This window comes from Balaenoptera borealis, assembly GCF_965194805.1.
Source record: "Balaenoptera borealis genome assembly, chromosome: 11".
In the NCBI taxonomy this organism is placed as follows: domain Eukaryota; kingdom Metazoa; phylum Chordata; class Mammalia; order Artiodactyla; family Balaenopteridae; genus Balaenoptera; species Balaenoptera borealis.
The window spans coordinates 7,908,590-7,923,280 of NC_138868.1; the positions used below are offsets into that span (position 1 = coordinate 7,908,590).

Consider the following 14,691-nt stretch of genomic DNA (forward strand, 5'->3'; position numbering starts at 1 on the left):
CCATCACTCTCCTCTCAGATCAGCCAGGATGGTCTGTTTGGGTTCCTCTGGTACTGTGCCCTCTCTCTCTCTCTCTCTCACATACACATACACACACACACACACACACACACACACACACACACACACACCAGCCAGGGCAGGGATGAATTGCCCTGACACTGCCATTTACTAGCTGTGTGTTCTCAGGCAAGTTGCTTACCCTCTCTGTGCCTAGGGTTGCTTGTTTGTAAAATGAGTTTATTAAAACTTTCTTCAAGAGGTGTTGGAAGGATGTAAAGTACTTGGCACGGTGCCTGGCTTAGAGTAAGTACTCAATAAACATAAGCCAGTTTTCATTAATTCATCAAGCAAAAATCTATTAAGCACCTGCTATGTGACAGGCACTGTTCTAGATGCTGGGGATGCACCCATGAAGAAAACAGTAAAGATCCCTGCCCTCTTGGAGCTTACAGTCTAGCAGGGGGAGACAGAGAGTAAACAAGAATTACAATAAATAAAGAAATGAGCTAGTATGCTGAGGATGAGGGGCACTACAGAAGAAAGACAAAGCAGAGCGCTGCAATGGGGATTAGGGTGGTCAGAACGCAATTTTAAGTAGGGTGGTCAAGGCAGGCATCAGCACAAAGGCGGTGTGTGAGCAAAGACTTAGAGGTGAGGGAGGAAGGCACGCAGATGTCTGGGAAATGCATTCGTGGCAGAGGGAAGAGCAATGCAGAGGTCTCAGGGTAGGAGACGGTGCTGATGAAGAGCAAGGAGACAGGGAGGAAGGGATGAAGTCGTGGGGAGCGGTAGGAGATACGATTACAGAGTCTATACTCCGGTCTATAAACACATGATAAAATGGAAACAAATGCATACTTAATGTTTTACCTTTTTGTATATTTTCCAATTTCTTTAATGGGCATTTTAAAACCTGATTTTAAAATCATACATTTCAAAAGTTTTGAAAGCTTGGAAAAGGAAATTTTTTTACAATAAAGAAAGCTCTAGAGTTGTGGGGAAGGAAGGAGCAAAATTTACACCGTCCTTAGACATCTTCCCTTTAGCCCGCTCAAGAATCTACCATCTGGGACACTTGAGGCGTTAAGACAACGTGGTGGGTTGGCCTTGTTCTCCGCTTTTCTGTCTTTCTTTTTGCAGATGCCGCCCTGCTCTCATCAGCCTCTCGCCAGCCATCTCCTTGAATCCTAACACCATGCCTTCAATTAAGCTGCAGAGTTCTGATGGAGAGATATTTGAAGTTGATGTTGAAATTGCGAAACAATCTGTGACGATTAAGACCACGTTGGAAGATTTGGGAATGGTTGATGAAGGAGATGATCCAGTCCCCTTGCCAAATGTTAATGCAGCAATATTAAAAAAAGGTCACTCAGCGGTGCACCCACCACAAGGTTGATCCTCCTCCTGAGGACGATGAGAACAAAGAAAAGCGAACAGATGATATTCCTGCTTGGGATCAAGAATTCCTGAAAGTTGACCAAGGAGCACTTTTTGAGCTTATACTGGCAGCAAACTACTTAGACATCAAAGGTTTGCTTGATGTTACCTGCAAGACTGTTGCCAATATGATCATGGGGGAAACTCCTGAGGAGATCTGAAAGACATTCAATATCAAAAATGATTTTACTGAAGAAGGGGAAGCCCAGGTACGCAAAGAGAACCAGTGGTGTGAGGAGAAGTGAAATATTGTGTCTGATGCTGTAACACTGGTAAGGATTGTTCCAAATACTAGTTGCACTGCTTTGTTTATAATTGTTAATATTAGAAAAACGGTCCACAAATGCAGCAGCAAATCAGTTGTATTAGCAGAATGTTGTCCTCATTGCATGTGTAGTTTCAGTACAGATTCCAAACTTATGGCTCAGTTTCTTCTAGTATGATCAAAAGTTCTTTTTTCTTGGCTCTGAATAAAATTGAACTGTGGGTTCTCTATAGAAAGTGGCATTTTGGGCTTTCCCTCTTTTTGTAAAGCAATTTATGCCTAGTTTATTGTCCAGTTTAGTTTAGTGACTTTTAAAAGTTGGCATTGTAAATAAAACAACTTGCAAAAATTTTTCTGAAATAGAATTAACAACGTATTATCTTTATTCATGAGTTGGAAACTGGAAAAAGGCTAATTGAGGTAAATGTTATCAGAGTGGGGTTATCAGAATGTCTTCCAGCTTCCTGGACTCCACTGGTATTGATTAGCCTGTATGTAGCAGGGCTCCGTTAACTGGATCTGAGGACTTGTTTTTGCATTTTTAACCCTCTCAGCTTTGAATATGTTGGCTAGAGGCTCATTTACTACTCAGTTTGTGGTTTGGGAGGAAACAGAATTAGACAGTTTGCTGGCTTTTCTATTAAAAGAGACACTTAACCTATGTGGTGTGTCATCTTTTTATAATCAGTAATCCTATGTGGGGAAAACCATAAACACTACTTGCATGTAAAAAATAATTTAACCTTTAATGTTAAAATGTATGGCGTTACCCAGAAAGCAGTCACGAACGCAAGATACTTTCGATAAAAAGTAAGTTACATAGTAGGTAGTAAATGGTTTGCTTTTTGTGTATTTAAATGTTTCTCTTCACTTAATATTAGAAGTTAAATTTAAAAAAAAAAAAAAAGACATTGTGGTGCAGCCTTCTTGATTCCTCAGGATCCTGCTTCCCTCCCCCAACCCACAGGCAGGCTCTGGGTGCCATTTTGGACCCTCAGTCTATGGGATCAGCCGTCAAGGACCACATGACCCGAGTCCACCAATCAGAGGCTGCTCCCTGCCTCGCACCATTTTGTGATTTATCCCTTGACTGCTGGGGGGGGGGGTAGCAGGGGGGGGTAGCAGGGGGGGGTAGCAGGGGAGGGGGGGAGGGAGGTCAGATTTGATGGGATTTGGCCTATATTTGAATGAGGTCATTGAATTTGGATCTAAGTTAAAAGTTGGGAAGTTGGGGCTTCCCTGGTGGCGCAGTGGTTAAGAATCCACCTGCCAACGCAGGGGATACGGGTTTGAGCCCTGGTCCGGGAAGATCCCACATGCTGTGGAGCAACTAAGCCCGTGCGCCACAACTACTGAGCCCGCGTGCCACAACTACTGAAGCCCGTGCACTTAGAGCCCGTGCTCTGCAGCAAGAGAAGCCACCGCAATGAGAAGCCCGCGCACCGCAACCAAGAGTAGCCGCCGCTCGCCGCAACTAGAGAAAGCCCACGTGCAGCAACAAAGACCCAACGCAGCCAAAAATAAATTAAAAAAAAAAAAAGTTGAGAAGTTGTTTAAATTGTTCCTGTCTTCTCTGGTGTATCTCCATGATGGTTTGGCACCTAAGGGGACTTCTCTCCAAGAATGCTGTATTTTGCTGGAATTTCAGAATACCTTTGCTTATTAACCAACCTGCGCTTCCCATCCTCTGCGTTCTGAGCCTCTCCAGCCCAGATCCCCACCCTATTCCCACTATACTCCCAACGCTTTCCTCTTTGTGCAAAGACTTTTAGTACCTTTAGGCTCCCACTGAATATTACGTCACTGCCAGTGTTGGCAGGAGACCCACACAGCCTCAGGGACAAGGGCGGCTTGGGCCCCTCAACGCCCTTGGCCCTGCCCACCCCTGAGAAATAACCCTGAGGAGAGAATAGACCTTCATTCAGGCACCTCCCCATCCTTCCCTCCTCAGCTCTAAGTGGCCCCTGAATCCTTCTGTTTTATCCTCTCAGGGCCCGCACTTTTTCTTTCGCGTTGAGGCAGGAAAGGCAGGGCTGAGCCCAAGGACAGTCTCTTCATGTACAGGCAGAAGGCAGAAGGCAGAGCCACATCCTTGTTTTGCACTTCATAAGGCCATGACATGTGGAGAAATGGCATCTAAGACAGAAACTTTATAGCATCTGAACAAGAAACTCTGACATGAAAACCATGGAACATGCAGAATAGAAAGGCACAGGTTGCTGATGACCCTGTACGACCTTCCACGTGTGGCACTCAACTAGTAAGGGAAGACAGCTCTTAAAGCACAAGTAAGGTGGCTACAGGAGACAGATGTGCAAGACCTGGGGCTGATGCAACCTGGTGCAATCTAGGCCACACCTCAACCCTCCCCACAATGAATATTCCACCCCTAATCAAAAAGACCCCAACCCGTTCAAAGGGCTAAAAATAAGATGAAAAACCCTGCAGGGTGCCCCTCACTCCTGAGGATGCCCACAGTCTTCTCTGTGTCCTTTTGCCTTTGCCTCAATGAACTGCTTCTTTGTTCTCTTTGCGTCTCAGCCTGAGTGTTTTTTTTTTTCCCTTTGTGTTTCTCACACAGATTCTTTTTGGACAAGTTGAACAAGAACATGGACCTTTGATAAAGCTTTTCCAGTATCACCATGATGGTTGATATGCATAGGTTTACTTGTTTTCTTGTTTATTGTCTGTCTCCACACCCCACACATAGCCAGGCTGCCCACTCTAGGGGGCAGGACTCCGACATCTGGCCCACCGCACACTCTGGGCCACGGCAGGCACAGCTCTGGAGGTGTTTTATGAATGAGTGGTCATGGGCATCTTCTCTCACTGGGGAAGGTGAGGAAGTGCCTCTTCCTGCCTTTAATCAGGCCCTTCCCAGCCTTTCTCTGTTCCACATCCTGCTCTAGTGAGCTGGGGTAATAGGGAAGAAACTGTGTATTCTATTACAAGTTTATCACTAAAGGGATGTTGCCTATAAGCTTAAATTATACATAATGGCCCATCTCTGAGATCCCTGCCTCCCAGGTAACCAGTGTTAAGCTAAAATACCTTTGTTTAGTTCATAGGAAACATCCTGACCAGGACCACCTGTGAGTGGCTGCAGGAAGGAAGAAATTAATGCATCCCCTTTGGAGTCTGGCTGGAACCAGGGCTTTACCCCTGTCCCTTTTAGTATAAAAGAAGCCTGAATTCTAACTTGGGGAATATGGTTCTTTGGGACAGTAGTCCACCATCTTCTCGGTCTGCTGGCTTTCCGAATAAAGTCCCTATTCCTTGCCCCAGCAACTCGTCTCTCAATTTATTGGCCTATCGTGCGGCGAGAAGTACAAGCTTGGGCTTGGTAACACAGAGGCTGAGGTTCCCGCGTCGCCAGACCTGCCAAAGCCATCCCAAGTGCCTGTTTGAAGAGAAGCCCAACGAGCACTGTTCTTTCCAAGACCGTGACCCACTTTGCTCCACAACACAAGCCACAGCCTTATAAAAGCCCCACAGAGGTGGCAAGACCCGCAGGCAGTCGGAAAAGCTGGTACCACTCACAGTGCCGGCCCAGCTCGTGCTCTAAACCCAGCTCTAAACCCAGTTCTCGGCAGAACCGGAAACATGGGGGACAGGGAGCTCAGGGAGGCACTTTGCATGTGTCACAGTGACTGGGTGGGCTTCTGAGATGGGCAAGAATCTCCTCCACCCCATCCTGCAAGACTTCCAAATGTCCCTGGATTGGATTTTCAATCTTTTAAAATCATTATAAATGTACCGTGGTTTTTAAATGTTACAGAATTATAATTTCAAAATTAATTTTTATTACAAGACCCCGTTTATAATTATTTAGCACCTAAAACCCAGAATCATTTTATATGGTTTTTTGGGTTTTTTTACTAAACACTTGATTTTTCAGGACTGCAACTCTCATGTGAAATGCTGGGAAACTGTACTTTGTCGAGTTCCGATTTTACTGAGAGTTGGTCACCAGTTTGGGAGCCCATGTCAGCAGCGACAGTAACAGCGCTTTTGATACTTGCATCACCAATACAGCACACCTGTGTCCGTCAGCATGTGTCGCTGCCAGGGCCACAGTGCCAGCCTCTGGGCGGCATGTGGCAACACAGTGGTAGATTGGTTACTGAGAAGAGATTGATCAACTAAGCAAAATATGGTGAAGAATGGAAGCCTGGTTTCTCCCTGTCAGACAAGGGGTTACAAATACTGAAAGGGAGAAAACTGGCAGGAGCCCTGTGTGTTAGGTTATCATTGGAGAGGTGAAATCATGGTTTTCGATACTTACGGATAGATACAGAAGTGGGTGTAGATATAAATGTGTGTATACGTGCATATCTTGCCTAGCTTCATCCACCGACAGGGCCTGGAAGCAATAGCGATCAGCCTGCCCAGCGCGCAGAGCTCAGTTTCTCCCCTAACAGGAACCAGGGCTTCTTGGGGAAATGGCCAATTTCAAGACAGAGGCATGAAAAGCACAAGATGAGCCTATAACATCTTTTATGCCAGAAAATAAGGATGTGCTCAGAAGTTGATGGGGATAAATCAAAAGGACAGGGGAGCCAGCTCTGAGGGGCTCCCACTGGCTCTGAGATAACTGAACATCAAAATAAATAATGAAAATAACAGTTTAGAACCTATGGAATGAAACAGAAAAACATACAGCTAAAAATGAATGAATAAATAAATGAGGAGAAAAAAAACTATTTACACTAAAATGCCAACTCATAGGGACTTCCCTGGTGGTCCAGTGGCTAAGACTTCACGCTCCCAGGGCAGGGGGCCCAGATTTGATCTCTGGTTGGGGATCTAGATCCCACATGCATGCCGCAACTAAGACCCAGTACAGCCAAATAAATAAATAAACAAAGCCAACTAATAAATGTAGAAGGAATGATGGGATTAGAAAAATTATCGTTTGACAACCATCATAGTTATTAATCATTTAACCTAGAAGTATCAATAGATGCTAAAACTGGTGGGTAAAAGTTTGAAGAGGGAGGGATACTTACAGAGCCTCAGAGTTCTTCCCCACAAAGCACATAATTACAAAGGGGAAAATGGTACCTCTACAGTGGAGACGCCTGGCAGATACCACATTAGTCAAGTGATCAAAGTCACAATGTCACATCACCAGTCATGGGACAAATTCAAGTTGTGTTCTCTCTGATCAGATACAAAGAGGAAAATATAACACAAGGTCTGTGATAGTCCAGCCAAAAATGTATAACCTGAGTCTAATCAAAAGGAAACATTAAACAAACCCGACTGGAGGGACATTCTACAAAATAGCTGACCTCTACTCTTGGAAAGGGTCAAGGTTATGGACATCAAGGAAAGACTGAGAGGGCTTCCCTGGTGGCGCAGTGGTTAAGAATTCGCCTGCCAATGCAGGGGACACGGGTTCGAGCCCTGGTCCGGGAAGATCCCACATGCCGCGGAGCAACTAAGCCCGTGCGCCACAACTACTGAGCCTGCGCTCTAGAGCCCGTGAGCCACAACTACTGAGCTCACGAGCCACAACTACTTAAGCCCACGTGCCTAGAGCCTGTGCTCTGCAACAAGAGAAGCCCCCATAATGAGAAGCCCACACACTGCAACGAAGAGTAACCCCCACTCTCCGCAACTAGAGAAAGCCCGCGCACAGCAACGAAGACCCAATGTAACCAAAAATAAATAAATAAAATTAAAAAAAAAAAAAAGGAACGACTGAGAAACTGTCACAGATTGAAGGAGACTTAACAGACCAGACAACTAAATACAACTTATTTTGTTGTATTTAGTTGTATTTGTGATCCTGGACTGGATCCTATGGCTGTAAAGGACGTTACTGGGAAATTGCCAAAGCTTGAAAGGGGGGTTCTGTTGATTAGATGGCAATAACATGTGAGTTTTAACATCCTGATTCTGATGGTGCCTTGTGGTTATGCAGGAGAATGTCCTTGTTTGTAGGTAATACATTATAAACTATCTGAGATCATGGGGCATCAGATTGGCAATGTACTCTTGAATGGTTCAGCGGGGGGGAAAAAGCTATTTGTACTATTCTTACAATTTTCTATAAGTACAAAATCATTTCAAAATTAAAATTATCTTTAGCATTAACAAATAAGAAGGAATGATGAGCAAAGAAATTGTTAATTATGTGGGCAAATCCAAATATTGACTATGAAACAATAATAATAATGTCTAATTTTAGAGGTTAAAAGACCAGACAATAATAGTGCATAAGTTGGATGGGTTATGTTAGGAGTTAAAACATTCTGAGGTCCTTTATTATTCAGGAGAGTGGGATGATTATTAAATTTAGATTCTGTTATAAGAATACATGTGAAAAGTCCAGGGTTACCACAAAAAGAATAAACAAATAATGAGAAAAAGGGGGAAGGCAAAAATTAATCCAAAAGAAGGGAAGAAAGAGGAGGAGGGGGAAAGTAAGACCACAGAAAACCCCAAATAAGATGCGCACGATAAATCCAAGCAGATGGAAACAGAAAGCAAAAACAAATGGTGCTATTAATATGAGAGAAGGTGGGATTTAGGTTAAAAACACTAACTAGAAAAAAAGGGACATTATGTAATGATAAAAGTTACCATTTATGAAGACAATGAAATCATTGTAAACCTGTGTCAGAAAACAGCATCGGGAATTTCCCGGCAGTCCAGTGGTTAGGACTTGGCGTTTTCACTGCCGTGGCCTGGGTTCCATCCCTGGTCGGGGAACTAATATCCCTGGAAGCAAGCCACACACCGTGGCCCAAAATGAAAGAAAACAGCATAGCAGCTAAATACAAACAAAAACTATTAGAAATGGTAGGAGACCTTGAGAGAGAGATATATGTATGTACACATATACAGACCCATACATTAGTATATATTCATACACGTATATACACATATATGCAAGTATAGTGGGAAACTTCATTATATACAATAAATACAATAAAAATCTTCATTTAGTAGAAATATATCTAGAACTTTATGTCACCTGAATGGTGACAGAACACATCTATAGAACGTTTCTGTTTTTGTCCGTCAAGAAAGCCTTGAGAATATTTTTAAACTAGAGGCTTTAAGACCACATCTTCTAAACATGATCCAACAATTAGGAAAAATTAATACAGAGATGAACCAAAATGTTCACGACTTTGAAACTGAGACACGTTCCTAGCTTACACTTAGCTCAAAAAAAAAAAAAAAAAAAAAAAAACCAATGACATGCTCTCATGAAAACAAAGAAAAAGAGGACTTTTCATCCCAAAATCTATATGAATCCTCAAAAAAATGACACTCGGAGGAAAGTTTATTACTTTAAATGCTTTCGCTATTAAAGTAGAAAGGTGGGGCTTCCCTGGTGGCACGGTGCAGGGGACATGGGTTCGAGCCCTGCTCCGGGAAGATCCCACATGCTGCAGAGCAACTAAGCCCATGAGCCACAACTACTGAGGCTGCGCTCTAGAGCCCGTGAGCCACAACTACTGAGCCCACGTGCCACAACTACTGAAGGTCACGATCCGCAACAAGAGACGCCTCTGCAATAAGAAACCCACACACCACAACGAAGAGTAGCCCCCGCTCGCCTCAACTAGAGAAAGCCCACGTGCAGCAATGAAGACCCAGTGCAGCCAAAAATAAATTAAATAAATAAATAATTGTTAAAAATAAAAAAAGTAGAAAGATGAAGAGTAAAAGAATTAATATCTTATATTCATCATGATAAATTAGGAAAGGAAAACAAAATCACTGAAAAGAAACCGAGAGAGGAGGAATTCCCTGGCAGTCCAATGGTTAGGACTCTGGGCTTTTACTGCCGGGGTCCTGGGTTCAATCCCTGGTCATGGAACTAAGATCCCGCAAGCCATGCGGCAGTCAAAAAAAAAAAAGAAAAGAAAAGAAACTGAGAGAGGAAATTAACAAAGGTGGAAAGTGAAAAGTGCCGTTGATGGAGGGAGGGGTGGGCAGACCACTTGGTGCAGGGCTTGAGGACGGTCCAGATAGTTGCCTGCATCCTTGGGGCACAGAGAAGCCACTGAACAAGGCAATGTGATCAGAAGGTATTTCCTTAAAAATGGCTGTGGCTGCAGGGTGGAGGGTGGATGCAGGAGGGGGTGGATAGGAACACACAAGGGTGCAGAGTGGCCCAAGCAAGTCAGACACATGGATGGTGGCGGAGAGGGGATGCCGGGGGCGCTCACAGCCCTTCTCCAGAAAGACACACAGAGGATCGTATTCAGCAGGACGCAGGCGGGATCCTGAACATGTATTTTTCAATAAGATCCCTCGCAGGATTCCCTCAGAGCCACAAATTACTAAATTTACACAAATTGCTACACAGCTGTTACTAATCAGAATATAGATGGTTTTAGAAAACGGAACAGACCAGTCAGAGGAATCACAGGAACTGAGGCCCCGTGGATTTGAACAACATGAGTGTGAGAGTGTGTGTATGTTCGTGCATGTGGGCAATAGTGTGTGTGTGTGTGTGTGTGTGCGTGTAGTTTCCAGGAGATGATCAAAGAATGCAACACCCATCATGGGCCTTGGTCGTTAAGCAGAAATGTAACCATCATTTTTGAAAACACACGGGTCTCTGGATGTGTTTATCAGATGCCCCAGTATCCAATACTGGTCAGTGTGAGGGGGGAAGTAAGACTCCAGCATCAAAGTGCCAAGTTGAGGTGACAGGAAAGGACGAGGGACAGAGGATACTTCTCCGTGACCCTAAAACCTGCAGGGCCACAGACTCACTCTGAGTCACTGAGAATAGGGATTTGGCCCCTACAGCTTGGGAGAAACCTTGGGGTGCATCCATGGAACCCCCGAGGAAGGGCAGCCAACCCCAGTGGACACCAGGAGGTTGTCGGGCCATCTCGTTGAGGTCGTGCCGGGAAAGAGCTCCGTCAGTTCTTCCCCTTGACATCGGTGGTTCCTTCCGGGGCTGTGTTTATTAACGGAAGTCTCCTAAATGGCTGAAGCTGAACTGAAGTCCTAAAACCTGCAAAGCCCTTCAGCCCTGAGACCCTACTCTGGCTGGTGGCCACGAGTATCCATGGCAACCATGGTGGGCCACAGAGCAGGGTGCAGACCCCACTGGAAACAAACCCAACGGGAACGTGGCTCTCTCTTGTGTGGAGCGCCCCCAAGTGGTCAATCATGGCAGAGGCGCGAGTGTCCGGGAGACCAAGACTGAAGGATTCTAGGAAAGTGGCCAAAGCTGGGCTTTTCCTGAGCACTCCGCCAAGGGGAAGTGAGTTTCCAACCCTGCAGGTCCGCTCCCTGCCCCACCTTGGCATCTGGCAGTGAGTCATTCTCTGTCTTTGTTTCTTCATCCTCTACTCGCTGGGCCCAGGGGACCCAGGGGTGAGAAGACTCATCAAGCCCCTGCCCTGGAGGAAAGTGTCTGACACCCCGATGAGTGTGCCTAGTTCGCTGGGGTGAAAACATTCAAGTAGTCATATTACATTTTTATCGTAAAACAAAAGCAGAAAGTTTCTGGAGCAGCACGAACAATGCATAAGAATTTTTCTGGTAGGGGCTTCCCTGGTGGCGCAGTGGTTAAGAATCCGCCTGCCAGTGCAGGGGACACGGGTTCGAGCCCTGGTCCAGGAAGATCCCACATGCCGCGGAGCAACTAAGCCCGTGAGCCACAACTACTGAAGCCAGCACACCTAGAGCCCGTGCTCCGCAACAAGAGAAGCCACCGCAATGAAAAGCCCGCACACCGCAACGAAGAGTAGCCCCGCTCGCCGCAACTAGAGAAAGCCCGTCCGCAGCAACAAAGACCCAACCAGCCAAAAAATAAATAAATAAATAAATTTTTTTTTAAAAAGAATTTTTCCGGTAAAACAGGAGACTTTCAAGTAATTTTACACTTGGGAGGGTCATTTCCAGCTCCTTCTCCGTGTTCCGGGAAATGCACATTACTCTTCTGTGTTGAGGATGCGTCTGTGGGAACATTTGAAAAGGGTGGCACAGGTTTTAGAATCAGAAAGATCTGGGTTCAAGTCTCAGCTCAGCCTATAACCAGCCATGTGGCCCTGGGTAAGCTGCTTAATATCTCTGAGCCTGTGGCCTCATCTATGAAATGGAGCTTAGGGACTTCCCTGGTGGTCCAGTGGTTAATACTCCACGCTTCCAATGCAGGGGGTGCAGGTCCCATCCCTGGTCGGGGAACAAAAAACACACACACACACACAAAATGGAGCTTATATCTATTTTCCACAAGGCAGAGAAACCTTAAACACATTCCTAAATCTCTTAGGAATTTCAGATTACAGTTGATTCTCATTATTCAAGGTAGTTATGTTCTATAAAATCACCACAAACTGAATTATCAAAACCCAACCATTGCCTGTAGGGAAAATGCACGGTTAGGAAGACTTGCGAGCCGCTGGTCCTGACGTTTTGTCAACCCATCACTACATAACCTTGTTTTATGCGTGTTTCTGTTCAAAAACACCTTACTTAATATACTTTGTTGACTCATTAATATTGAACTCACAGCCCACAGCATATGTTTGAAGCTTCCCTAACACAAATGTTTTCTCCCTAAGTCACATCCCAGTCTTTTCGTGTTTGGAAGCAGTAGACAGCATTTCAGCGCTACTCTCGGGGCCATTTTAAACAATAAAATCACCAAGAAAAAGCACAAAGGTGCAAAAAACGTGGCAGTACATAGACGTTGAAAAGGACACCTGTTTACAGCATGAGGGCTGAAGCCAGAAGTCAGAGGTCACCCTGTTGGGCCTCAGCTGGGAATGTGCACTTCAGGCAGCTCAGAAGTTCTCGCTGCTCTACGCGTATCCACAAATGACTGGGAAAGCGCGGCAAATATTGATTTGGGGTTACAAATAAATCTTAGCAAGTAGGTGGATTTACAAATACGGAATCCGCGAATAATGAGGCTCAACTGCGTCTGCACTTGGGCGCTCCTCGCCTCCATCAGCTTTCACCTATTTGGAGCACTGAGCATTTTGCAGCTTTGGATGGGGGGCGGGTTTGCCTGGGCTGGGACCCTCGGTGACGGCTTCTCACGGGGCTCACGCAGCAGCAAGCCTTCCCCAGGCTCACATGAACCTTGGCAAAGCCATGATGGAACACCAAGCGCTTGATTTTTCTTTTGTCTTGTTGGGGCTTAGAGCAGGCTGCCCCAAGATATACCACATGGCTTATTGATTATTTTGAATTAAAGTTACTTGAGAAACAGCCAGTGGGGAAAAATGATAACAAAAACCACTCTGACCCCCACCCCGCCACTTTCCCCCTGAAAGCAAGAAATAAATCTCCCATATGAAGGTAGCCTCCCTATACCAGGAGGATAGAAAGCCTCTTTATCACCAAAGTTACGGCTCAAGCTAAGAAAGCTGTACAGACTAACTTTGTCCCTTCATTAGCCTGCTACCCCAAGCACGAGCCTCTTTGTTTTGTTAAATCTTCACAAATAATTCTTTGTCTGAAAATGATATAGAAACAGCCTGCTTTGGTCATTTCAGGGGTCCCATTTCTATGAGACCTTTGTAAGAATTAAATTGGTTTTTTTCCCCCTGTTGATCTGTCTTGCGTCAATTTAATTATCAGACCAGTCAAGAGAACCCAAGAGGGGTGGGGGGAGGGGGAATCTCCCCTTCCTGACAGCCTGAGGATCATTTGGGTGATCTTCAATCCTAGGTCTTCCCTCTTCGATTTTCTCTCTAATGAGAAAAGCAATGAAAAGAGATCAAAGTTCACCTCTGGGGCCTGTGGTCATCCATGTTCAAGAGAGAGACCAGAGATATTGGTCCCCAATCACATGGGGGCCATTGCTCCCCGATCCAGAGCAGAGAACATAAGCCCCCATTCCCCACATACCCACCCCCTGCCCAGAGCTGCCTCTAAACAGCTCCCGATACCGTCCTCAGCTAATTCCTCGAAGCAGTACCAGCTACCTAATTTGTGGGATCCTGGCAAAATGAAAATGAAGGGCCCCAGTTGCAAATTATTAAGAATTTCAAAAGAATATTAGACCAAGCCTGGGCCCTTCTAAGTCTGGGGCCCCGCTTCAAACCCTTAATCCCCCAGGACCTTCTCCTGCCCAAACCCTACCATCCTGGTGGTCCTTGCTGCCCTGGCCAGCAACCCTTGTCCATTTCCCAGGGTGGCCAGCAGACTCCACCCACTGATGGCGCAGGGGCGGGGCAGGGGCAGGTTCTGGGTCTCCAGCGGGAGATAAGTATCTGGTCTGGTGACCACCCCTTCCCCGCCTCCCCTCCCCACTCCTGGGTAGGACAGGTCTGTTAACTGTGTCAGGATCTGAACCTGAACAGGGGGTTGGGGGGTTGCTGCTGGGGAGGGGCTAGCAGGCTAGTCAGGCCCAGAGCTGTAGGAGAAGCTTTGCCAACAGGCGCAGGGCCCTCCAAGCTGAAGGAGCTTGGCCGGGAGAACAGACAACTCCCCACCCCATGCTCTCCCCCTGCCCTGTGACCTCCTGCCAGTGACCCCGCACTGATGGAGCCCACCGAGAAGGCCCTCGCCTTCTGCATGTGCCTATGACAGCTCCTACCCCACTCTGCTGTGATTCTCCATCTATGGGTTTATGCCCCCCACCCCACTGACTCCCTGTCCCGAGAAGGGGACCACGACTTACTCATCTTGGAGTTACCAGCTCCTGGGCCAGCACCACTGGATCGCTTTACCCGAGCGTGCCCCCGACAGTGTTTTCAGGAGCCGGTGCGCCCCTTCCCTCCAGGCTGATCCCTTAGCACGGCTTCCTGTGATGAGCCCCAGGGCACCATAAGGAGTCCCCCCGTGGGGACTGGGCCAGATCACGGGAAGCTCCTGCCGGGCCGTGCCCACCAAGTCAGGTCCCACCGTTCTCCTGTGTTTTCTTCACCAAAACTCTCCACAGTGATTCCTCACAAGAAAGCAGAGAGGGAGGAGGTCCTGCAGGAGCCATTCCACGTGAGAGACCTCCAGAGGGTCATCTCTAGCTACGGGACGGGGCAGGGGTCCTG

The 14,691-nt window shown here is 46.3% G+C and overlaps 1 pseudogene across 1 annotated transcript; it reads left to right on the plus strand.

Annotated features, from left to right (window-relative positions):
- On the plus strand, positions 1–2,364 carry LOC309606666 (S-phase kinase-associated protein 1 pseudogene; annotated as a pseudogene). The gene has a single exon. The product of its transcript is annotated as an S-phase kinase-associated protein 1 pseudogene (transcript).
- The last annotated feature ends 12,327 nt before the right edge of the window (positions 2,365–14,691 follow it).